This window comes from Squalius cephalus (assembly GCF_949319135.1).
Source record: "Squalius cephalus genome assembly, chromosome: 11".
NCBI classification, from domain to species: domain Eukaryota; kingdom Metazoa; phylum Chordata; class Actinopteri; order Cypriniformes; family Leuciscidae; genus Squalius; species Squalius cephalus.
In genome coordinates, this window is record NC_137132.1 from 37,774,980 (window position 1) to 37,802,556 (window position 27,577).

General features: G+C 37.9%; 1 protein-coding gene across 2 annotated transcripts in view; it reads left to right on the forward strand.

Moving 5' to 3' along the window:
- The first annotated feature begins 1,384 nt into the window (after positions 1-1,384).
- Positions 1,385-27,577, forward strand: part of p2ry13 (purinergic receptor P2Y13) — a 32,751-nt gene continuing 6,558 nt past the window's right edge. For both annotated transcript variants that reach the window (XM_079885673.1, XM_079885674.1), the window contains exon 1: positions 1,385-1,491. The gene's annotated coding sequence lies outside the window, so the exon portion shown is untranslated. The remainder of the gene's footprint in view (positions 1,492-27,577) is intronic.

Below are 27,577 nucleotides of genomic sequence, written 5' to 3' on the forward strand. Positions count from 1 at the left end.
ACCCCCTATGGGCGGGTTTGAAAGGGTGGATCTAGTGCTTGTAGTCTTAACAGAAATCCCCCCCTCTTACACTTCCTCCTACAATGACGCAAAATGACGATTTTTGTGTCATTGTAGGAGGAAGTGTAAAGAGGTAAATACAGATTTCTCTCGTCTCGGGGGAAAATGAAAAAATGTTGCATGACCATTCAATAGTATGACTGGGTTTCTAACAATGCAAAGCTTAATGCAAATGGGTGAAGTGTCCCTTTAATAGTGAGACTGTAATGAAGCAAATCACTCAGGAAATGCCTTTAAGTATTTTATTCTTGCAAGAATGGTCGTTCACGTACAGACAGAGTTATTCTGCAGAGAACGACAGCCTCGCTTTGTATACCTCACTCACTCCTCACCCTGCTGTCTTCCTGTTATGGTTAATTAATTGAAGATCTATACCATATATTAGGGCATATTATTGTCTTGTTCTCTTGGCCCGAAATAGGAGGTATTGTCTGTTTCTAGGAAACGGCAGGATGTCAACATCTATCACCTTTTGTTGCAAAGACATCTTTAGCTCATCTGAGCTGACATTTGGACACATTCATTTTCCACTAAGCTATTCTTGTCATGCAAGCTCAAATATTACAAATATTACATGAAGTAAAATTAATTACCATCAAAGTAATATAAATAAGCGTTAGAATCAATATATAAAGCTATAGAAATGACTACACGTGAGCTTAAATGTTCAATTCTCTCTATGCCTATTTCAATTACATAAACTAACTTAGTAACTTTTACTTGTACTGATTTTCATAGTTTCATAGACAGCTCTTCTTGCTGAGTACATTTGTTTCAATTCTTAATATTTTCCAATCTCGTAATATTCTGCAGAAGAGAGAAGTGAATCACGCAGCTTTTCTCATGAGAAGTGAATCGCAGTTTCTCTTTCTCAACACGCTACTGATGTCACACCCAAACTCAGGATTGAAGCTTGAGTTGACAGAGAAAGTGGATGATCAGCATCATGGTACCAACAAAGCCTGGTTGGATTGGTTTGGTTTTGACTCTAAACTAAACCCGCAACCCTGAGTTTGTTCAACTACCATGATGGTACAGGCCCCTGGTGTGATTGTGAAGTTTTGCCTGTTGAAAAAGTGCACTAGCCGTTCACAATCTGTGACATTCAAGGCTTTATTCATTTTATGGACTAAGTGCTTTTTAGAGAATTGAACAACTACACTGCCAACAAATAAGATTTAATCTTACTATGCTGCCCTTAATAGGACAATTGCTATAAATGGAAACATTAAAGTAGGTCTACTGAAGCGTGTGGTTATAGGTATAAATACAATGGACTCTCTGCACGCTTGCTTCTGCATTTAGCCTCATTACCATTCTCCGGTGAAGAGCAGTGCATGGAAGTTTAGAAAACCAAGCAGAATTAAATGTTGAGGAAGTATCACACAACTGGACACCACAGTATTGATATGATACACCTTCATGCTAAAGGTAATTAAAGCTTTCATATACTTTATTACTAAAATGTTATGTTTTAATGCAACAGGGTAAAATGGGGCTAAAGGCACACCTTGTGCTTTTCACTCCTGCCATAGTGTATGATTGCAGAAAAAATATGGGTAATTTTATTTTTAATTGAGATTTATACATCATCCGATCAGCTGAACAAATAAGCTTTCCATTGATGTGTGGTTTGTTAGGATAGGACAATATTTGGCCGAGACACAACTATTGTAAATCTGGAATCTGAGGGTGCAAAAAAATCAAAACATTGAGAAAATCTCCTTTAAAGTTGTTCATTTATGTTGGCGATTGTGCTGCATTCACTCACAAAAATACATTTTGGTAAGAAATTTACTAAATATCTTTATGGATCATGATCTTTATTTAATATCCTAATGATTTTTGGCATAAAAGAAAAATCGATAATTTTGACCCAAACAATGTATTGTTGTCTATTTCCACAAATATACCCGTGCGACTGGTTTTGTGGTCCAGGGTCACATATATGTCTGTATTGAACATTGATAGAGCAACATATTTTTTGTATGTGAAAATAAATCATAAATGTGGTTTGTTTAACCGTATTAAGGACAAATGTGGGCAAAATCATTTAAATTATTTTTAAAAAAAATACTTTCGTTAATCTGAGCGGTACAAGACTTGGCTACTTTTCCTACGTTTGCCACCTGAACACACACAAAACATTGACTCGATTCTACAATGTTAAGTGGGTGAAAAAAAACCCCTCCTTAATCTCACCATAGGAATGAATGGGCAAAACTGTAATTTTTTTTTTTTTTTTTTTTTTGTCAAATAAAAATCAATAGATCCAGCACAATGCATATCATACATACACACAAATGAAGGGGTGATCCTGTACAACATTCTCAACGTGGCAAACACTCACACTTTTCCTTATAGCATGGTCATATTTGTCTAAGCATATTTTGGCATCTTTGTATAGTCTCACCTAACACAGATATGTATATTTTTAAATTAGAATTTTAACTTGTGATAAAGTCAAAAACTTGAGAGGTTAAATTCAATATAACAGTGGTTTATAGAGTTCAGCCTATATGCAGCCATTGAGTACTATAGCCATCTAGTGGCTATTGATATTATTGATATTATTATTATTAGTAGTATTCAAATAAAAAGTCACTCACACACATAAAAACAAAGAATTGAATGAGCCATTGACTGACCTTTTTTTTTTTAATGTTCCAATCAACCACCTGTGCATGCACACACACAAACACACACATGCGCACAAGTACATGTAAACATTATAACTATGATTATTGTTTGTTCTTACCTGTTTATTCTTACATAACACAGTGGTTTGTAGAGTTCAGCCTATATGTATATTGAGTACTATAGCCATCTAGTGGCTATTGATATTATTGCTTTTTGTTAATTTTATACCAACATAAGACACCAGATGACACCAAAGTCACCACATTTTTAGGTTTTGTCTATCTGAAATTACTGAAATCATTTTTTTTTTTTTTACTGAAGTTAAAGAAATATTAAATATAACATAAAAATAATCATAATTTACATAGAAAACAAGGTACTTTTAGAGGTAAAAAAACAAACAAAATAAAAATAAAAACACCATAAATTGATAGTTTTTATTTTATCGAAGACAGTGATATAACATTTATTTTAAAATAATAATAATAATTGGATCACACCTGAGACCTCTGTGCCCAAATTTTTCCACGAATACGGAATTAAGGGCTGCAATGTGAATACGGCTTGAGTGTTAAAAATGTCATATTTACCATCTGAATCTTACCATGTCTTATCAACAATTGAAAAAGTTAGCCAGATATTTATTATCATAAATCATTGTGTCCCAAATAGCAGGTGCGTTTCCCACTAAAATACCATACTTTTACATATTCTTCCATTATTGAAAATCTGTTGCTATAAGTATCTTGAACAAAATGATCAACAAGGCCTTTGTCTCAAAATATAGTACATTTCAATTATTCTCATTTGCTACATAAGTCTACAACATTTTAAAAAACATTAAACATTAGATCAGATTAGAGCAGAATCAACCTTGCGTTGCTGTCCTGCAGCCGATCATCAGACAACTGTCCCCGTTTAACATCAGAAGTGTTTTTTTTTTAGAAAAGTGCTGAGCTGAATTTGTGCCATCTAGTGGTTTAAAAGAGAATACAGTCAATAGCGCCTTTAGCCCTGTTGCACCCTACTAAAATGTTAGGCAAGGATCTAGCTTTTAATCAATACAGGAAGGAAATTAAGGAAAGCAAGAAGAATACAATCCAAGGGGAATAACAATCCTACCAACTGCTTGTTAAAATCAACATCTGCAATAGCACTGTATTACAATTATGGCAAATCACTCAATTATGGAACTGACAAAAACAACAACACTAAAATGCCCAGATGCAGTATGATCAGGGTAGGGTTGAGGTTTTTTTTTTTAATATATTTTTTTATTTAACTTAATATTTGTTTCTATGTTTGCTTGTAAATTGTTTTTTCTTTTTCTTTCTTTTTTCTTGTGAAGTTGACCGAAATAAACTTTAACTAACGAACTAACTAACTAACTAACGTTTTGCGTCAGATATTAACGTAGAGAGAGAGTATAAAGACAGTAGAGCTGCACGATTAATCTTTAAAAGATCTCGATTCAAACACCCACGCGACCTTATTCCTAAATGACAAAAACTGCACACCGGAACACTCAAATCTGTTTGCTGTCGCTGACCCAGAGAGAGCAGTTGTCAATGTACACTCACCTAAAGGATTATTAGGAACACCTGTTCAATTTCTCATTAATGCAATTATCTAATCAACCAATCACATGGCAGTTGCTTCAATGCATTTAGGGGTGTGGTCCTGGTCAAGACAATCTCCTGAACTCCAAACTGAATGTCAGAATGGGAAAGAAAGGTGATTTAAGCAATTTTGAGCGTGGCATGGTTGTTGGTGCCAGACGGGCCGGTCTGAGTATTTCACAATCTGCTCAGTTACTGGGATTTTCACGCACAACCATTTCTAGGGTTTACAAAGAATGGTGTGAAAAGGGAAAAACATCCAGTATGCGGCAGGAGAATGGGCCGACTGATTCAAGCTGATAGAAGAGCAACTTTGACTGAAATAACCACTCGTTACAACCGAGGTATGCAGCAAAGCATTTGTGAAGCCACAACACACACAACCTTGAGGCGGATGGGCTACAACAGCAGAAGACCCCACCGGGTACCACTCATCTCCACTACAAATAGGAAAAAGAGGCTACAATTTGCACGAGCTCACCAAAATTGGACAGTTGAAGACTGGAAAAATGTTGCCTGGTCTGATGAGTCTCGATTTCTGTTGAGACATTCAGATGGCAGAGTCAGAATTTGGCGTAAACAGAATGAGGACATGGATCCATCATGCCTTGTTACCACTGTGCAGGCTGGTGGTGGTGGTGTAATGGTGTGGGGGATGTTTTCTTGGCACACTTTAGGCCCCTTAGTGCCAATTGGGCATCGTTTAAATGCCACGGCCTACCTGAGCATTGTTTCTGACCATGTCCATCCCTTTATGACCACCATGTACCCATCCTCTGATGGCTACTTCCAGCAGGATAATGCACCATGTCACAAAGCTCGAATCATTTCAAATTGGTTTCTTGAACATGACAATGAGTTCACTGTACTAAAATGGCCCCCACAGTCACCAGATCTCAACCCAATAGAGCATCTTTGGGATGTGGTGGAACGGGAGCTTCGTGCCCTGGATGTGCATCCCACAAATCTCCATCAACTGCAAGATGCTATCAATATGGGCCAACATTTCTAAAGAATGCTTTCAGCACCTTGTTGAATCAATGCCACGTAGAATTAAGGCAGTTCTGAAGGCGAAAGGGGGTCAAACACAGTATTAGTATGGTGTTCCTAATAATCCTTTAGGTGAGTGTATATGAAACAGCTTTACTTTCAGTCTTTTCAACGACAGTATCGATATTTCTGTGTTACAAATATTCAAGTGATCACAGAATTACTGAGATAAAAGTTTATAGTTCGAGTAAACACTGATGTCTACGGTAGCGACCAAAATAGATATCACCTTTTGAAAGTCACTTCAAATAACGAGTGTATCGATCTCATCTGACCCCAGATAGCACACGTACACTACCGTTCAAAAGTTTGGGGTCAGTAAGATTTTTTTATGTTTTTAAAAGAAGTCTCTTCTGCTCACCAAGGCTGCATTTATTTGATAAAAAAAAAAAAAAAAAACAGTAATATTGTGAAATATTATGACAATTTAAAATGACTGTTTTCTATGTGAATATACAGTAAAGTGTAATTTATTCCTGTGATCAAAGCTGAGTTTCCAGCATCATTACTCCAGTCTTCAGTGTCACATGATCCTTCAGAAATCATTCTAATATGATGATTTGATGCTCAAGAAACATTCATTATTATTATCAATGTTGAAAACAGTTGTGTACAATTTTTTTTCAAAATTATTTGATGAATTGAAAGAACAGCATTTATTTAAAATAGAATATGTTCTAACATTATAAATGTCTTTACTGTAACTTTTGATCAGTTTAACTCGTCCTTGATGAATAAAAGTATTGATTTATTTTATTTCTTTCCCCCAAAAATAAAATTAAAATTCTTACTGACCCCAAACTTTTGAACGGTAGTGTTTAATGTTACAAAAGCTTTAGATTTCAGATAAATGCTGTTCTTTTGAACTTTCGATTCATCATAGCATCATGAAATAAAAATGTAAAAAACTGTTTTCAACACTGATAATAATCATAAATGTTTCTTGAGCATCAAATCATCATATTAGAGTGATTTCTGAAGGATCATGTGACACTGAAGACTGGAGTAATGATGCTGGAAATTCAGCTTTGATCACAGGAATAAATTACACTTTACTGTATATTCACATAGAAAACAGCTGTTTTAAATTGGAATAATATTTCACAATATTACTGTTTTTGTTTGTATTTTTAATCGAATAAATGCAGCCTTGGTGAGCAGAAGAGACTTCTTTTAAAAACATTAAAAATCTTACCGATCTAAAACTTTTGACCGGCAGTGTATGTCTGGCTGACATCGGCCCGATGTTGCTCAGAGAGCGTTTGCTAATTGGCAATATCGCCACGACGCCGGCATCTGATCGCAAATGATCTCCGGCCGATGTTTGAACGATGCAAAAGCTGTGAATAAAGCTGTAAACCCCGGCCGCTCTGTCTGCATGGGCTTTCTAGGACCTTCATTTATTTAGGTCGAACCTTTCGGGTTACTCCTTTACATTAGACACAATGCGCTACTTTCATTGACGCATGCACACACACACACACACACACACACACACACACATCATTTGCACTCAGAGAGCGGAGAGCACGCTGCAACATTCAGGAGCACAGAAATTAGTCAACGCTGCCCCACGACTTTCATTAATAAAACAGCTTCGATACTGAACACATGCAACCATGCAACAATGTTTGAGAGAAAAAAAGTCAAGTAGTTTGCATCACTGGACATAACTGTCAGTCATTTACCATTTCTATCGTAAAACTAATATTCTTTCAACGTTAAACTGAACCGATGGAATAGGAGCCCTGCTTCTGTGACAGTAAACCCCGCCTACTTTGATTTGATTGGCTATCTATTTGGATGGTCGCTGTTAGACCACTAAGGTAGACCAGCCTAAAATGTAACTTTTAAGCCTTTATTTGTCATCCTAAAAACAGATCGGAGCAAGAATTGGGGGAACAATTTGGCCATTTCTAATTGTTGACTTATTATTGTTATTAAAGGTACAATATGCAAGAATTTTTGCCGCTAGAGGGCGCTACATTCCAAACAACAACAACGGCGTAGCTTGATGATGATATGAAGGAGCGTGGAATGATGGGAACTGTCGTTTTAAACTCCACCGTGGATGTAAATCAGTCAGACGGGAATCGAAAAATCATGTTCATGGATGAGGCTAAGTTCTATTTTTATAATGACATGATTTTTGTGGCGAGGGGGGCGTGGTTCAGCGCGGTCTGTAATGGGAGAGAGAAGAGACGAGCGGGACGCAAGTAGGACAAGTGCAAATGACGAACACCTGTGTCTTATTGCTGTGATCGGCGTGGAGAGACGCTTAATGATGTTTTATTAACAAGGTTCGGGAGGAGCACATTCAGATAATTAACACAAGTGGAGAGCACTCAGCAATCAATGGTAAGAGGTGTATATACACTCAGCAGTCTCACCTCATTCCATTGACAGTTTTTGCAGCATCCCTCCACCACCCCTTCTCCACGCTTCTAGTCCTAAACACTTACATACGGGGGGAGTACTCTGGGTTCGGGCCGAACTCCGAGCTCGGAGCCCTCCCTCCGGACAGCACGCCAAATACGCATTAAACTCTACCTCTTCAAATGATATGTAAGTGTGAACTCGTGAATAAGCCGCGCTGGAACGAGAGAGAGACTGAAGAGAAAATTGGACGTAGAGAAAGAAAACCGGTGGATCTGAGCTCTCATTTTTGAACTGTTTTGTGCCGTCGCGGTGTCCACGGTGAATGCGCGTTGTGCACGACTTTTGTTTGTTTTGCTTTATTTTAATAAAGTACGAGTCCCAGTCACGCCGACCCCTGTCTTCTTCCTTCCTGACTCTTGAACCTCATCACACTTTTATTTCATTAAAATGAATTAACTGTAAGAAAAGTAAGGTTTAATACTACATTGGTTATCATAGATGTTACTGTATGTCGAATTCATTGTTGTGATAACGCGGCGCAGTTTTACGTGTTCTAAACAATTGTTGTAAAAGTACATTCGAACATACCCACATCATTTGCCAAAATACTGATTAATCTTTATGTATAACACATGCTATATTTGTTTACATTGCCATAAACACCAGACGTGATAAACAATGCCAATAAACTAAACACAAACCTAAAGCAATAATACTTCCCTTACATAAACATAACTATTACCGAATGCTACATGTGGAAAATATAAAACTTTGTCGACAGAACCAGCTGCAATCGGTAAAGAATTGTGTTCCATAATGACTGCAAGAAACAAGCTAATGTTTGTTGCTTGATAGACGCTACAACTACAACTTCCGCCTTTGTCCAGGACTCCACGCAGTACGAGCGGAAGCCGAGGGTAAAGCGGATATGACGCCACTGACCGGCGACTCCCAGCTCCCCCCTGCTCTAACGCCCCGTTTCCTTGGTTAAAATCGCAATTTTCTCACGATTTAAAAATAGTTGGAAAGATTTGGGATATTGTAAGTAATCAACTTAACAAAATATATAACACTGGCCTTGAGATTATGGGATATTTTAATGCAAAATTCTTACATATTTTACCTTTAACGTATAAGACTTGTCCCCCTCAATGTAACATATACGGTGGTATACAGCACTGGGACTACTTCCAGGTAGCCAACATGAAAAACAATATGAAAAAAAGTAGGCTATACTAACATCGAAAAAATGATCCTCTTCATTTTGTGTGTGTAACTGTCTCTAATATAATGAACAGACATGATTCAAAGTTAAGAAAACCAAAAATAACTCCAGGAGAAAAGGGATTAAAAAGGAGCAGGAACACAATGATGCCCCTCGATAGAAACGGGTTCTTCCTGGCAGCCTGTAACAGAGTGAACAAACATAGGGAAAAGCAGTTAGGACTTTGCTTTAAAAAACAAATAGCCTGCATCAACAAATACGTTTGAGCTGTTTTCCTTTAGCCAGATCATGGGCTTTAGTCTGATGTCTGCAAGCTGTAGAGCAGTAGCCTATATGCAGTGCTGCTCATCGCTGGGGCTCATCCGTGAAGCGTCAGCATTTGTGTTTACCAGTTTAAGGACCGGGTCAGTTTATTTTGCAGCCCCTGCATGAGTGAATTATCAAATCTCTATCTAGCCGTATCAACCTATCCAGCACCATTGCCACGGACAGCACCTGGTAACGTCGTACGTAAGAAGGTATCATTTAAGCAACCTCTTTGTCAGGGTTCTGTCACTTGTGTCTGGTTTGTATCTTGGTTTTGGTGACACTCCCGGTTTGTCATGTGTTTGTGTTTAGTCTGGTTTATTGTGAGCACATGGCTTGTCATGTATTCCCTTGTGCCATGTGCTGTCCTGTCAATTGTCTAGCCCCTCCCATCTCGTTACCTGATTATTGATTAATTTGGCCCACCTGCTTTTCTCGTTACCCTCTTTTATTTGCTTCCCTATTTAGTCTCCCTGTGTTTGCAGTCCTGTGCTGGAGGAGAGTGGACTCGTGAGTCCAGGACCAGAAGCGGAAGTTAGACTAAACTGCGTTTTGAAACCGTTGTGAGTGTTTGAAATAACTTGTACTGAATTTTATTAAGTATAAAAGTTGTTGAAATAAGAAGAATACGATGGGGAAATCGAGGAAAAAGAAAAAAGAGGAGGTTGGATCAGAAACAAGATCTAGAATTGATGAATCAGAGATTGAAGACGAAAATGATGAGATGGGTTGGACACAAGTGGAAGGAGGGAGAATAAAAAGTGTTGAAAAAGCAAATAATAAGAGGAAGAAAGATAATGAAGAGGATTCAGTAGGTACAGATGAGGAAAGTAACAAGTGAAAGGAGAGAGGAAATAAAAATGATTGTAAGATTTAAAGAGGGACAAGGAGTAAAAGGGGTAAACCCAATTGAGTTAACAAATGAGTTGAGGAAACAATCAGGAGAGATTAGAGGTGCAAGAGTACTTCAGGATGGAGCATTAATGGTGATTTGTGATAATGAGGAGCAGAGGGATAAGGTGATGAAAATGAAGGTTGTGTGTAAACAAGTGATTTCAAGTTGTAATCAAACAGGTGGAAAATCATGGTTATGTGGAGTAATTACAGGGGTAGCATTGGAGGTCACTATGATAGAGTTGATGAGAAATATTAAAGGAGGAAATGTAATTGAAGCAAAACGACTGCAAAGGAATAGGGAAGGGAATAAGGAAGAAAGTCTTTCTGTAATGTTGCGTTTTCAAAGTGGTGGAGTGCTACCAAGTAAAGTGATGATTGGATATGTTAGCTTTCGGGTGAGAGAATATGTGCGTGCTCCGCTGAGATGCTATAACTGGCAGAGATATGGTCATATTGCGAGTGTATGCAGAGCCAAAAAGAGATGTGCACACTGTGGGGAAGAACATGAGTACGGAAAATGTGGAAGAGGTGTGGAAGCAAAATGTTGTAATTGTGGAGGAGAAATTAACTGATATAAATACTAGTGTAGAACATTGCATAGAAATTGTGTCTATTCCTCGTTTAGTGCGATCAAATAATAAATCTACTGCAGGATCTAGGAAAAATCTAATTGTTATTAAAACAGAAAATGTTGCTATTAGTAAACAAAAAAAAATTCTAAAGCTAGGTCTTTTAAACATTAGATCACTCACACCTAAGGCAGTTATTGTAAATGAAATAGTCACAGATAATAGCATCGATGTACTTTGCCTTACTGAAACCTGGCTTAAACCAAATGATTATTTCGGTCTAAATGAGTCTACTCCATCAGGATACTCCTATAAGCATGAGCCCCGTCTGATTGGTCGTGGCGGCGGTGTTGCAACAATCTATAGAGATTTTCTTAGTGTTACTCAGAAAACGGGTTATAAGTTTATTTCATTTGAAGTACTTGTACTAAATGTTACGCTCTTAGATGTTAGAAAAACATCCCTATTATCTTTAGCCTTGGCTACCGTATACAGACCGCCAGGGCCTTACGCTGATTTTCTAAAAGAATTTGCAGATTTTCTCTCAGACCTATTGGTCAATGTCGATAAAGCATTAATTGTTGGAGATTTTAACATGCAAGTAGATAATCAAAATGATGCGCTAGGGGCTGCGTTTATAGATTTATTAAACTCCTTTGGGGTTAAGCAAAACGTTACCGGACCAACTCATCGTTTTAATCATACACTCGATTTAATTATATCACATGGAACCGATATAGATATCATTCCACAAAGTGATGGTGTCACTGACCATTACATGGTAACTTGCATATTACGTACTCCTGTAATATATCATGCTGCGCCGCGTTATCGATTAGGCAGAACAATCCTTCCATCCACCATAGATCATTTTTCTAATTGCTTATCTGATTTGTCTCAGCTGCTCAGTGAACCCAAACAAACAGATGAACTTGAGGAATTAACTAGCACTATGAGCACCATTCTCTCTGGAAAATTGGATATTGTTGCACCTATTAGACTAAAAAAGGTCAGAGAGAAAATTAAAGCACCATGGTACAACAATACTACGCATGTTCTAAAGAGAGAAACCCGTAATTTAGAGCGTAAATGGAAACAAACTAATCTAGAGGTTTTTAGAATCGCTTGGAAAGACAGTACGTCACGTTATAAAAAGGCCCTAAAAGTAGCCAGGGCTGAGCACCTCCGCAATCTAATAGAAAATAACCAAAACAATCCTAGGTTTTTATTTAACACCGTGGCTAGACTAACAAATAAACAAGCGTCACCTGAACAAAATATTCCGTTACAGTTTAGTAGTAATGATTTTATGATTTTTTTCACTGAGAAAATAGAAAACATCAGAACCACAATTGTAAACATTCAATCCTCAATCGCGCCTTATAACTCAGCCTCAATTATCACCCACAAGAACAATTACAATGCTTTACAACTATAGAACAAATAGAGTTAAATAAACTTATCACTTCCTCTAAAACAACAACATGTTTATTAGATCCCATACCCACTAAACTACTGAAAGAAGTGTTACCTATAGTGGAAGAGCCTCTCCTCAATATTATTAACTCGTCTTTATCTTTAGGTCATGTTCCAAGAACATTTAAACTGGCAGTTATAAAACCACTCATTAAGAAACCACAATTAGACCCAAATAACCTAGCAAATTATAGACCCATTTCAAATCTTCCTTTTATGTCTAAAATACTAGAAAAAGTTGTGTCTGCCCAACTGGGCTCTTTCTTACAAGAAAATGACATCTATGAAAAGTTTCAGTCTGGGTTCAGACCGCACCATAGCACTGAAACTGCGCTCGTTAAAATCACAAATGATTTACTTTTAGCTTCTGACCAAGGCTGTATCTCAATACTAGTTTTACTTGATCTTAGTGCTGCGTTCGATACTATAGATCACACAATACTCTTAGATCGACTACAAAATTATACTGGTGTAAAGGACAAGCATTAAGCTGGTTCAGATCATACCTATCTGACCGATACCATTTTGTCTATTTAAATGGAGAAAAATCGATCATAACTCCAGTAAACTATGGAGTGCCGCAGGGATCTGTGTTAGGCCCTCTATTATTCTCAATATATATGCTGCCACTTGGAAATATTATAAGGAAACATGGAATTAGTTTCCATTGTTATGCTGATGACACTCAAATATATATTTCATCACGGCCGGATGAAAACGCTAAATTATCCAAATTGACAGAGTGTGTTAAAGATATAAAAGATTGGATGACGTGCAATTTTCTTTTATTAAATCCTGACAAGACAGAGGTACTACTTATCGGTTCAAAAAACCGCCCACAAAACCTCTCACAATACAACTTTAACATAGTAGGATGTCCTGTTACTTTATCCTCTACAGTAAAAGACCTGGGTGTTATACTCGACTGTAACCTGTCTTTTGAAAATCATATTTCATATGTTACAAAAACAGCCTTTTTCCACCTTAGAAACATTGCTAAGCTACGTAATATCCTATCTGTTTCTGATGCAGAAAAGTTAGTTCATGCGTTCATGACCTCGAGACTAGATTACTGTAATGCTTTATTAGCTGGTTGTCCTGCATCCTCAATAAACAAGATACAGTTAGTCCAAAATGCCGCCGCTAGAGTTCTTACTAGATCAAGAAAATTTGACCATATAACACCGATTTTATCATCACTACATTGGTTACCTATAAAGTCCCGTATTAATTACAAGGTATTGCTACTGACTTATAAAGCCCTAAACGGCTTAGCTCCAGTCTATTTAACGGATCTTCTATCGCCCTATAATCCATCACGCTCTTTAAGATCACTAAATTCGAGACTTTTGGTCATACCTACTGTAGGATATCTAGATCCACCAAAGGAGGGAGAGCATTTTCACATTTAGCTCCAAAACTCTGGAATAGCCTTCCTGATACTGTTCGTTGCTCAGACTCGCTCTCCCAGTTTAAAACTAGATTAAAGACGCATCTCTTCAGCCAGGCATTCATATAATACTTTTAATCTTACAGTTAAATCCGACCTCTAGTTCATAAACGCCAGAGGAGAACTGGCCCCCGACTGAGCCTGGGTTCTCCCAAGGTTTTTTTTTTCTCCATTAGGTCACCTGATGGAGTTTTTCGGTTCCTTGCCACTGTTGCCTTTGGCTTGCTCAGTTGGGGATACTTAATTTAATTAATCAATCAACAATACTATTGATCAGCATTACCAAACGTGGACGTTTTACACTAGAAACAAACACTGATGTACTATTTTATTTAATACTGTGAAGCTGCTTTGATACAATCTGTATTGTGAAAAGCGCTATATAAATAAAGTTGACTTGACTTGACTTGGAGGAGCCCATAATGTGGCATATGGAGGGTGTGAAGTGAGAAAGAGAGCAGTAGAAATTCAGAAGCAAAGAGATGGAAATAAGCTGTCATATGCGGAAGCAGTTAGAAAAGTGGACTCAAGGAAAAAGAAAGAAAGTGAGGAGAAGGAGTTGTGGAAAGATCGAACCAGAAATGAAGAAAAGGAAAGCAATAAATCGGGTGACACAATGATAGTAAGTAAAAAGAGTTTTGTGTTATTCATAGCAGAGGTCATAAATTGTTCAGCGCAGACTGAAAGAAGAACAGAAAAGATACAGATAATAGTGAGAGCAGCAGAGAGGTTCCTGGATATCAAAGGGCTAACATGGGAAATGGTTAGAGATGGTCTAACTTTAGAAATACAGCTTAGTCAAGAATCATGGGATGGACAATAATCTTGATGTTAGAAATTTTACAATGGAATGCTAGGAGTTTGGTGGCTAATGGATTGGAATTTAAGGGTTATCTAAATAAGATGGAGGAAAAGCCAGATGTGATATGTGTACAAGAGTCTTGGCTGAAACCTGAATTAGATTTTGTAATTAAAGGGTATGTTTCTGTGAGAAGAGATTGGGAAGAGGGAAATGGTGGTGGGTGTGTTACTTTCATTAAGTCTGAAATACAGTATAGAATGGTGGGGAAAGGAAGAGAAATGGAATATGTTGTGGTGGAGGTATGGAAGGATGATAAGAGTGTTGTAATAATACATTTTTATTACATTTATTTTTTATTGAAATGTGTATCAATATGAAGAATTGTGTAGAAAGAAGTGAGAGAAGAGAAGGGAGATGGAATTATGAAAAAGCTAACTGGACTGAATATGTGAAAAGGGTGGAGGAGGGTTTAGAGTTATGAAAAACGCAGCAGTAAGTAATATTCCTAAGAGTAAAGGAAGAAGAAAGACAAAAATGGTACCATGGTGGAATAAGGAGTGTGATGAAGCTATTAGAAGGAAAAGGAGAGCATACAAGAAGGTAAGAAGAATGCATAATTATACAGATTTAATTGAATATAAGAGAGAACAAGCAAAAGTAAAAGAGGTGGCAAAAAGACAACATTGGAGAGATTTCTGTGATAGAATAGGGAGAAGTACATCAATCGGAGAAGTATGGAGTATGATCCGAAGGATGAATGGAATAAGGAAGGATATGGAATATCCTGTTGTAAATGAAGAGGAAGTTATAGCAATAGAAAACTGTGGTAAAGCAGAAATGTTTTGTAATACATTTATAAAAGTAAACAGTACGGAAAATCTGACTGAAGAGTTTAAGAGGGAAAGGGAGGAAGTATTACGAGAGCATCCTCATCTATTGGGAAAGAGACAGGAAAGAGATAATATAATGGATGTCTCCCGTTTGGAATGACGGAACTAAAACGAGCGTTGAGGAGAATGAGAGAAACTACTCCGGGGCAAGATGAAATCAGTTATTATATGATCAAGCAGTTAAGTGAGGAATCGTTGAGAGTAATGTTAGAGTTCTATAATAAAGTGTGGGAAATGGGGGTGCTACCGCAAAGTTGGAAAGAAGCATTGATATTGCCAATAAAGAAACCAGGGAAGGATCCAAGTAAGCCGTCTAGCTATAGGCCAATAGCCCTTACATCTCATGTAGGGAAAGTGATGGAGATAATGATAACGAATAGATTAGTATATTTTTGGGAAAAAGAAGGAAAATTAACACCTTTTCAAAGTGGATTTAGGGTAGGAAGAGGAACTATGGATCCGGTTATGAGTTTGGAAGCGGAAATAAAGAAAGCTCTGTCAAATAAAGAATCAGTAATTGCTGTGTTTCTTGATATTGAAAAAGCCTGTGATATGTTATGGAGGGAGGGTCTGATGATTAAGTTGGAAGAGATGGGGGTAGGTGGGAAGAATGTTTAATTGGATTAATGACTTTCTTAAGCAAAGAGTAATAAGGGTGAGAGTAGGAGATGCTATATCATCTCAAGGAATAATAGAAAATGGTACTCATCAGGGAAGTGTAATAAGTCCAGTACTTTTTATAGTAATGATAAATGATATATTTAGTAAGGTGGATAGGAATGTTGGTAGATCACTGTTTGCAGATGATGGAGCTTTGTGGTTCAGAGGGAGAAACAATAAGCTCATTATGGGGAAAATGCAGAAGGCTGTGGATGAGGTAGTTAAATGGTCATATAAGTGGGGATTTAAGTTATCTGTGGAGAAGTCACAAGTTATTATATTTTCCAACAAGAAAGTAGATAATGAATGGAAGTTAAGGATATATAACAGGGAAATGGCTCGAGTAACATCAGTTAGATTCTTGGGAATGTGGCTAGATACTACACCTGCATGGAAAGAACATATTGATAAGATAGTGAATAGGTGTAAAAGAGTGTTAAATATAATGAAATGTATGGCAGGACAAGAGTGGGGAGCAGATAGAGGGGCGCTTCAAACAGTATATATAGCAATGATAAGATCTGTACTAGATTATAGAAGTATAGCATATGGGTTGGCGGCAAAATCACAGTTAGAGAAATTGGATAGAATTCAAGCACAGGCATTGAGAATTTGCTGTGGAGCATATCCAACAACACCTATAGCAGCAATGCAAGTAGAGATAAATAAAATGCCGCTTCATATTAGAAGACAACAGTTAATGGCTGTGTATTGGACAAATCTTAATAGTCAGAATGAGGTACATCCAACAAGGAAAATATTAGGAATATGTTGGGAACAAGGAATGAAGAAACATAAGAGTTTTGGGTGGGTGGTAGAAGAAGATATTAAGGAGATGGGGATAAACAATAATTATAGATGTGTACCAAGAGTAATATATCCGCATACTCCTATATGGATTATTCCTCAGCCAGTAGTAGATTTAACATTACTGGAGATAAGACAGAGTGAATTTTTAGCATCTCTTCTTCAATTGTTGATTGATTCAAATTCTGCAATGCTTCACGCAACTCCTTTTCAGCTGCTGTCAAGTTTGTTCCACTATCTGAACGGATTATTTAAACATGACCTCCTCTGCTAATAAATCGGCGTATAGTGTTGACACACGCATCTGTGTCCAGGGAAGGTGCAACTTCTACAGTAAATGAATAGCTCTAATGGTGAGGCAGGTAAAAAGCACACCATTTCTCTTGACCATAGAGCATCCTCTTTTCACCTCAAATGGTCCGAAGTAATCGACTCCAGTATTAGTGAATGATGGTTTGTCTGGCAGCAACCTATCTTCTAGCAAGTCGGCCATTTTTTGCACACCAGTCTTTGCATGTAGTCGTCTGCAGACAAGGCACGCATGATTATTTTTCTAACTGCAGAATTTGCTTTAGGAAGCCAGTATTTTTGTCTTAGCTTAGCAAGAACATGGTTCCGTCCAGAGTGACCAACGCCTTGGTGGAAATGTTGAAGAACTAGAGAGTATATATGGAGGTCTTTATGCAAGATGATGGGATGCTTTGATTCTTCAGGCATTGCCGATCTGCTCAATCTTCCTCCAACTCTTAACACAGCATCCTCAAGGTAAGGATCCAATCGGAATATGCAGCTGTCTTTCCTGACATGCATCTTTCCTTGTTGCAACATTTTTATTTCTTCCGGAAATTTCTGTTTCTGGCTGTAATGAATTAGATCCAGCTCAGCATTCACCATGCAAATTTTTTTTTTAGGTAGCCATTGCCTTTTATACTAGAACGTTTTGAATATTGGGATCTCTTTCTGTTTGACTGATCCTTCTCTGAATCTCCTTCCTCTTGCGACTTAAATCCAGCAGGATTTCCTTGAGAAGCGTTAACCGTGCTACGGCCTTCTTTAGATGATGCCAGCTTGCATAATTGATAACAACTGATAATATGCCTCTTCTGGTGAGTGATTTGTTTTGCACTTTGATCTTAAAATGAAATGTGTCCTTTTCTGTACACCAGCGAATTCCCAATGCTCTTTCCATTGGAAGTAACTCACTATCCAGATCGAGGTCTTTCACGTCAGTGGCTCATTCTTCTCCAGGTATGGATGAAAGTACAGCTCTTCTATTACTAGTCCATTTTGTCAAATGGAACCCACCTTGCTTACAAAGCGCTCTGATATCCCTTGCAAGAGGGATTGCTTGTTCTTCAGTTGTCACTGATTTAAGGCAATCATTGACGTAAAAATTCTTCAAAAGTGTCTGAGCTGCTTCTGGAGTAGTGTCGTTGATTCCATCGTCTGTTGTTCTTCGAAGAGCGTAACAAGAACAACTTGGTGAAGAGGTTGCACCAAACAGGTGTACACATCCTGTACTCCACTTCCTCTTGATCCAGGATCCTCTTGCTGCCACCAAAGGAACCGCAGGAAGTCTGCATCCACACTAGGTACTCGAACCTGATAAAACATTGATTCAATGTCAGCCATCATTGCAATCGGAAGGGAATGTACCACACCTTTACATCATCACGGTGCAACTCTTCATAAGGTACCTTGTTGGCGTAACCTTTCTCAATGATGCTGTTCATAAATCCAATGTAATCCTCATGGAACCTAGGATTCTTTTTGAGTCTTTTTTTGAAGGCTCTTGAGACACTGTTCTGCTACATCCCGATTGTTTGGCATCTGGATCTTGTCATTCTTCAGAGGCAATTTCATGCAGTAGTGACCATCCAGAAGCTGAGTAGACTTGTTCACAGACATCATGAACTGTCTGTCTTCTTGAGACATTTCAGACTTATCCTCATAATGACGTTCAGGAAAATCAAGATTGAACTGCTTCACCAGCAAATCTTCAATCTTCCCTACAGATATACGATTCACTGTATAGCTGTGCATACCAGATTTTCTTGTCTTGATGCTCTTTCTTTGGTCCATTCACTATCCAGCCAAGAGCCGTCTTCACTGCATAAGGCCCATTGTTTCTGCTGTTTATCACCTTCCATGGTTCCATGGCCTTTTAAGTGTTCACTCCAATCAGTAACCCAACTGCAGCTTCAATATGTGGAAGACGAACTTCATGCAGGTAAGGCCATTTCTAAATATCATTTTGTTTAGGAATATTTCCTTCTTTTACAGGCAAATGTCGCTGAGTCAAGACATTGGGTAGATCAATGAAAGTATTCTCTTCTAAACCACACACCTCTAAGTCAGACAGCAAGTATCCTTGCACCTTTCTTTGTTGACCCATGGTACAAAGCAGGAAATCAGTCTTCTTGCCCTGCATGTTTAGTCGATGCATGATGTCTTCTGTACAAAAGGTGGTTGTGCTTCCCGGGTCTAGGAAAGCATATGTCTCTACTGATCTTTCACTCTTCTTCACCTTTACAGATATAATGGAGAGGATGCACTCACCATCACCAGCCCCGGTGTATCCACAAGTTTCCTGACTCAGTGAGAGAAGAGCATTAGAAACTGCAAAGTCGTGGTCTTCAGACTTTTCACCTCGGACTCTTCACCATGTTGGACGCCTGGATTTTTTAGTGAGCAATCTGGACATGACATTCTTTTCCTGCAATCTTTACTCATATGTCCTTGAGTTAGACAGCCAAGGCAGAGACCTTTGTTTTTAAGAAACTGAATTCTGTCCTTGCATTCCTGCCTTTTAAGCTTATCGCAGGAATCCAGTGAATGTCCCTTGTTACCGAACAAACAAAATCTTTGGACTGCAGAATCAGATTTCTCTGTTTTTTTTCTTTCGTTGTAAGTATTCTGTTTTGTCCTTGCCAGCCGGCAAGACGTTTGTGGCGAAAATACTACCTTTGAAGTCACTCTTCTTTAAGATCTTCCCCTCTGGAGAATTGAACTTTCCTTTTCTCTCCACTTCTTGGATATCTCCAAAGAGTGGGTCATTCCAAATTTGAGCATTCAAGTCGATAAAGTTGACCAAATCTTCAAATGTGTCTCTTCTTCCATTTCATTGCTGGATACCAAAGGCTGCACTTCTCCAGCGTTCTCTGAATCTGAAAGGAAGTTTTGAAATGACTGTTCTCATGTTTGTGGGTTTGTTCATCTCATCCATGAATTTAACATCAGCCATGGTATTTTTATATCCAGTAAATCATAGGTCTTCATTCCCTTACTGTCCTCTACTTTGATCTGTGGCCATTTCAGAGCTTTCTCTAGGTAAGCTGTAGCTATCTTCAGTTCATTGCCATAATGTTGTTGGAGGAGACGTTTAACTTCTTTGTATCCCGTAGCAGGACACATATGTTCACAACTGTGAACAAGAGTTTGTGGTTCTCCACTTGTGAACTGTTCTAGATTCTAGATAGTATAATCTGTCTTGTGAGCTATTAGTCTTGTTCTCAATCACATGCACGAAGGCCCTTATGAATGAAATATAGGCAAGGGGATCTCCAGAAAACACTGGCACATCTCTTTGAGGCAATTTAGATAAGCTCTGCTGATTGACCAACAATCCAGTTATTTCATTTTGCCATTGAATCACTTTGAACAGATTTCTGCCATCATCAATTGACTGTTGAGAATTACCATGATCAGTAATTTGTTTAGATGGTCTCTGGGTAGAGCTTTGGTCCTGAGTGCTTGGAGTAGTCAGACTTTCTACAAGGGTTAGATACTGGCTTCATTTGACGTTCCTTTCTGCCTTTAAATGAATCACCAGCTTGTGATCCAATCTGTGACCTGTAGTGATCATTCATGCCATCTTGACCATCTTCATACTCTTTTAACACTTTGAGTTCAGCATTTGATGCTGCAATTTCTGTATCCAGTTCAAACTGTTCTCTTTTGGCTTTCACTCTTCAGCTTCTAATTCTTGCCTCTTTCTTAAAGCAGATGCCCGGGCTAAAAGTGCTGCACGCTTAGCCTCTGCCTTGACACGAGCAGAACTGGTTGAAGATTGTGCCACAGAACTACTTGTCACAGATCCACTTTTCCGTCTATCCTGATTAGCCATCACTTCTTTTACTCAAATCTCATTTCATAACGTCATAACAAATGGAAACTTTTAAAGTAACATGATAATATTTTTTTTTTCTAGTCTACTGTACTGAAGTGTTTTTATAGTTGATTTATAGTTATAGGCTGCATCCATCCTTTTGTAAGACACATTTTGTTTAGAAAGGCAATATGCATGGGGGCGTGAATGATCATGAATAATGCTGTGATTCACACCTGAGAAGACAATGACCCCCATAATGAGCCTTTAAGTCAGGTATGTCACTAAGAGAGAACTATAAGGAAGAATGTGAGGACCAAAGATATATATTGCTTTTAATTTATTTAGAATATAGTTAACAATATAATCCAAATACAAATGAAAATCAAAAGCACATTTTCAAAAGACACAGTCATGCCTGGAAACAAATCCTGTTCAAATACGCTATATGGGGCATTTTACAGAATTGGTTCAAGGTTAGAGTTGGAAACATCTTGACTTTTTTTTTTTTTTTGTCTTTTTCCACAAATTTTGTATGCATGCAAATTGTATAATACGCAAGGTAAAAATTTCTTGTAATTGTGCAGTTAATTCTCATACTGTATTTTCAGAAAGTTTTAGAATATTTTCCTCTCTCCAAATGTGTCACTAAAGAAACACATTAATAAATATGTAAAAAATGTAATGAGAAGGCTTATGCTGACCTATTAAGATTTTGTTTACATCTACCTTGTAAATATGTATTTTTTACTATTTTATCAAAAAGTGGGAAGTGGGAAATGTGTGGGAATTTCTTACCTTTAAAATCGTTCTTATCTTCAAATCGCGTTCTTCTAATTCTTCTGAGGTAAATCTAAGGTAAACAGCACAGCACAGCAAAAACACATTCTTCTAAACTCAATGAAAAGCAGAGGACTGAAGTCTGATGCTTTGTTTAGAGGTGATGATGGTGTTTACAGGTTCGCGTTCCTTCACATGGACAATTTGCATGTGAATTGCTTGTGTGCGCGTGGGTGTGGTCATATTAGAGGTAATGAGGACGCTCTTGAGAAACTGTACCTCTCGTTGCTTTCATACGGATTACTTAAACAGAGAATATTTGTTTTTGATATGATTTACATCATTTACAAATAGAGACTTCAAGCTTTGTAAAGACATATGTCTCATGTATGTGTGGCAAGCATTCGGTGAGTTACAGATCATTTTCTGTCGCGCTTCAGAATGAACTTCACATTGAGAGAGACGACAGAACGCGCATCATGTTTATTTTCTTAATTTTACGAAAAACACAACATTTTGTTTTTATTATTAGTGTACACAAATAAAAGAAGACATTTAACATCGAGTTATTTGAGTCTCGTTAGCACTGACAAGAAAAAAAGCGAGGTGATCACGCCGGCGTGACCCCAGGGGGTTAATTTGCTTTTTAATATGTTGCTTATACAAAGACATTTTATTTCAACATATTTCAGTTGATTTTTACTTATCTCAGTATAGCAATATAGTTTATAAAAAAAACTAAACTAGTGGATGTTCATATTTATGTAAAAATAGCATGTTTACTAGTGCATGTAGTAAACAACAGTGCACATCTGTGCCGTTCACTCACACATACACACTATTCCATATCGCGATTAGAACAAAGCCCTGAAGAATAAAGAACTTACTATTCACAATCCTCAGCTGTATCCGTTGCTCCTCGAAATGAAACCGAAACCAGCACTTTTTCTGAGGTAAACTTTTCCATGATTATTATTACTATTATGCTATTATTATTCACAAGACGACATAACGTACATTAATCTGATTAAACTTGATGAGTTTTATCGAGTTGATGTAGGCGTTGACAGGTTTGCATGGATTGCCTCAGATCATTTGCATTTGTACGAAAAAGCAAATTTTTTTCATAATCTTTGGATTATGCTGTGTTGTAAATAAATCCAAACAATCAAAAAGCCATTCTTTTAATCTCCTCACATTCTTTGTTCTGGTTCCCTCACAGTCCCACCTGATAGGGCCATTAGGGGAGGGTCTTTGTCTTCCCAGGTGTGAAATACAACTATATTCATATTAATGATTCACGTCTACTCGCATACAGCTTTCTGACACAAAACATGTCTTATGTCAAATTTTAAGTCAATAAATTGTTTTATGTGAATGAGTGGCCAGGATGATTTTCACATAGTTTTGAAGAAAATATTTTAGGCTTCGCGATTCAGTTTTCAAAGTCTTGTGAACAAATAGTTAATTTTATGGCCTTATTTCAGTAACAATATTTGTTTAGTTTTTTTACAAACCCCACATAAAAGTAATTTCTCAAAACTACAAACTTTTACATACATGCTGCTCACATATTATTGTAGCAGAGTTTGTGCTGAATAACAGGAGATTATCACGTGAAACGAAACGATACCCATTCAGAAAGTGAGCTGACAGAAGACTCACCTCCAGCTCGCACTGTAACGTAAAGTTCATGTTCACACAGTCTCCATGACTTAATCAAAACATTTTTCTTTTCCCCCCAGCAAATGTTCTGTAAACAGCAGTCCATACACTATAAGTATCATTTCTTCTTGCCGGTCGTCCGCCATGTTTGTTTACTTGAAAGTCACGTTTGATGCGAGATATTTTGCGAGATTTCCCGTGTTCGCAGGCGGGACTCTGGCTGTTTGTGAATGGAATCTGTTAGTGTGTGCTGTGCTTTCCTCGTCATATCGCGACACTCTACACACTAGAGCAGTGGTTCCCAAACCTGTCCTGAAGGCCCCCCAACACTGCACGTTTTCTTTGTCTCCCTACTCAAACACACCTGATTCAACTCATCAGCTCATTATCACATGGGTTAATTGAGCTGATGAGTTGAATCAGGTGTGTTTGATTAGGGAGACAAAGAAAACGTGCAGTGTTGGGGGGCCTTCAGGACAGGTTTGGGAACCACTGCACTAGAGGAACAAAAGAGTTAAATCTATAATTTCTTATTGTCATGTTTGTGGCCTCTCACATTTTGAAAATCTTATAAGATTTTAAAAATCTTTTAGTGTGGCCCCAGCTTTAGGCACCTTAACCCTCTAAGCGCCAAAGTCGCAAAATTGCGACAAGACGTCATACTTAATAAAACAGGCTGTAGATCCTAATATGGTGTAATATCTCATTTGTATTCCCTACCACTAGATGGCAGACATGTAATACTTCGATTCAAGACCAAAATGACGTCATGTTCCTATTCAAAGTGTTGGAGGAAACAGCAGAGCAAGTGAGCGATCGTGTCATTGATGCGGAAGCAGTTCAGTTCAGAGCGTCTGAGTAAATTGTGAGATTTGTGAGAGAAAATGGCTAATAAATACTTGTACCGTGGTCCGTGAGGATGTGTTCAAATGTTATTCGCCGATTCTGACTCTGAAGAGGAATATTTGCCTTTCTGAAATGACGATCGGCCGTCTAATGATCGCGCTTCTCCCGGTACATCTTTGCCGCGCAATGGTGCCGCCCGCGCTTCTCCCGGTACATCTTTGCCGCGCAATGGTACCGCCGCGCTTCTCCCAGTACATCTTTGCCGCGCAATGGTGCCACGCGCGCATCTCCCGGTTCATCTTTGCCTCGCGCGCATCTCCCGGTACATCTTTGCTGCGCGCGCATCTCCCGGTACATCTTTGCCGCGCAATGGTGCCGCCGTGCAAGGTGCGAGTGTTCACGAAGCAAAAACAGATCATTTTGACCATTTGCCCAACGGGGATGGGGGTGGCAGGGGTGGACGTAAGCTTAGTGTACTCTTTTCCTGATCATATGGAATGAGGATAAAAAGACAAAAAAAAAAAAAAACACTCCATATATATTTTTTCCTGAATATTACTGATGAACTGATCCAAAAGTAGGCTACTGTTCACATGTGTTTTACTACTAAAGTATTGTAATATAGTAATAATTTAGTACTTCTATTTTATTGTTGGTTTCCTCTTATGTAAATAAATTCCAACATCAATTCAATATCTACTATTTCCTGAATATTACTGATGAACTGATCAAAAAGTAGGCTACTGTTCACATGCGTTTTACTATATAGTATAGTAATAATTTAGTACTTTCTCCTGTTATTGTTGGTTTCCTCTTTTCTCATCATTTGGAATGAGGATAAATAAATAAAAAACATGCAAATAAGTTCAAACATCAGTTCAATATCTACTATTTCCTGAATATTATGAAATTCAAGAGGGCCGCCCCCTGATGACGTCATAATATGCAAATTAGATTAGTATATTTACACCCCACATAAACTTTCAGTCATCCCCAACATTTTTATAATTTACAGTAGATCTCTATATTTAAGCCCTTTCAAGCCACAAGCTTTTGAAATTTTGATGTCAAAATCCAGCATTTTTTCAAAAAAAACTTGGCGCCTAAAGGGTTAACTCTTGGTCACTTGGTGCGCTGTATGGTAGCCTTTGGCTACATCATAGCTCGCTCATTTCATTTCAAAGTACGGTGAGCAGGCATTTGTTCAGTATGCTGCAATGGGTATTAATGTTCCCATATTGTCAACACCATGACGCAGTGTCGAAGTTCCACTTCGAAAGGGAACTTGTTGAGTTCAGGCACACTTTTTATAGCCTGTAAGTAAGTGCGCCTGTGACTTCATCCAACACAATACTTGTGTTGCCGGGTTATTGGTTTCCATGCAAACCAGAACAACGGTTTATCTCAATAAGCTGATTTTTAGGAGTTATTAGCGCATCATTTTGCATGTAAACATGCCTAATATACATTTCTGGGAAAGTAACTTACAGTTAACAAAGTAACCTACAACATTGTTAGCCAACATTATTTTACTGTAGCAATTTTTCAGTGCTTTTCTATAAAAATTGCATAGATGTTATTTTGTTTTACAGTGCAGAAGTACAAAGAGGTTGTTACTTTTGTGTGTTCTGCTGAGCCTTTTTCACAATTGGATTCTTAAGAAACAGTTTAGAAAATGCTTAATCTGGACTTGCAGTTGTTAATACTAGAGGAGGGAAGCGTTCTTGAGCACAGGGCAGAAAAAAACCCCTGCAAAATCAGCCACAAATGCAGAACAAAAGCAGCTGTGAAGAGGTGTGACCTAACACAAATGCACGCCTAAACACAAACACTTTCGCAGTCACACGCACACACAAACCTCTTCGTTTCTGCTTATTGCCATTGGTTTTACTTATATCTTTTAATAATTTTGGTTTCAGTTTGGTTTATTGAAATACATAATTTGTGAATGCAGTATGACTCTTAAATTGTTTGTGGTATTTTAGTTATATTTTTACAAATTTATGTGGCACTACTGCAAAAAACAGAAAACACCTCAAACAACAACAACAAAATTCTAACCTTGCACTAAAATACATATTTTAATGCATTTTTTAGAGGTTAGTGAGTTATGAGAGGAGCAGTTCAATATTTAAAATGACTTTTAATCTAATATTATACACAACACACAGGAGAATAACCTGGAGAAAAACAAAACCACTTTACCATAAACATTAAAAATCAACAATGAAAGTCTAGTAACAGACAGAAACTGAGGGCTTAACTCATCAGCTCCTTTGTTTGTCCTCATGTATTTAATTAACGAGACACACCTGAACAGAAGACTCAAATCAATCAGAAACCATAGAAACAAACAGGCAGAGAACAGAGGAGAACCGAACCAATCAACAACCTAGAAAGCTTACCTAGAAACACCTAGAAAGCTAACCTAGAAACACAGACAGACGGTGCGTCCCAATTCGCATACTTTCCGTCCTAAAAAGTATTCAAAAATAGAATTAGTACGTCCCAAATCACAGCATGTTGAAATGAGTATTCAAAGATACCTGGATGATCTACTCTTTCCGGTCAGAATCCGAAGTGCAGATCCGTGAACACTCTAATGACTAATATTGCCCACAACCCATCACGCTTTGGACGAGGATTCGATTGGAACTACACATGAGTGAAAAGTGCTAAAAAAACTACAGACATGGAGGACGCGTGAGTCTGCCGATTATGTAGAGAGGTTTAGATAAAGGGGTTTGAGTGATTAATTATCAGTATCTAACCTGACGAAAAAATGTGTATTCAATGTTGTCCGCATTATATTGCATCTGCAGCAGCATTGTGAACTTTTGTAAAGATACATTTAGACATTTAACTTTTAAATGCATCATTATATTCAAATTGCGAACACATGAGGAGAGTCTCCGCATGAAATACCCACGACTGGCAGATCAACGTGCTACAACATTTCTTTCCGAAACAGTTGGAAATGATATTAGATTGAATGGAGGATTTTAACTGTGACAAGATGATTGACAGGGCAGTTTACGGTGACAGGACGCACGCGACAGAGCTGTCCGTTAAAGATGACGAAGTAGTATGTCCCAAAGCTTGCCTACTCTTTTGCTACACACTTAAAAGTATGCACTTTTTCTTCACAAAAAGAGTACATGTTTTCAGGGCGTAGTATAAGTAGGCGAATTGGGACGCATGCAGCAATAGACGTGTACAGAACAGGAAAAAAACAGCAAAAACAAACTCAAAACATGACACCCCTATCAGTCATCATGAAAGTTTATAACATGCACGTTTTTTTAAGTCTTGTAAATTTCAACAGAGGCTAAATATCCATATGACATG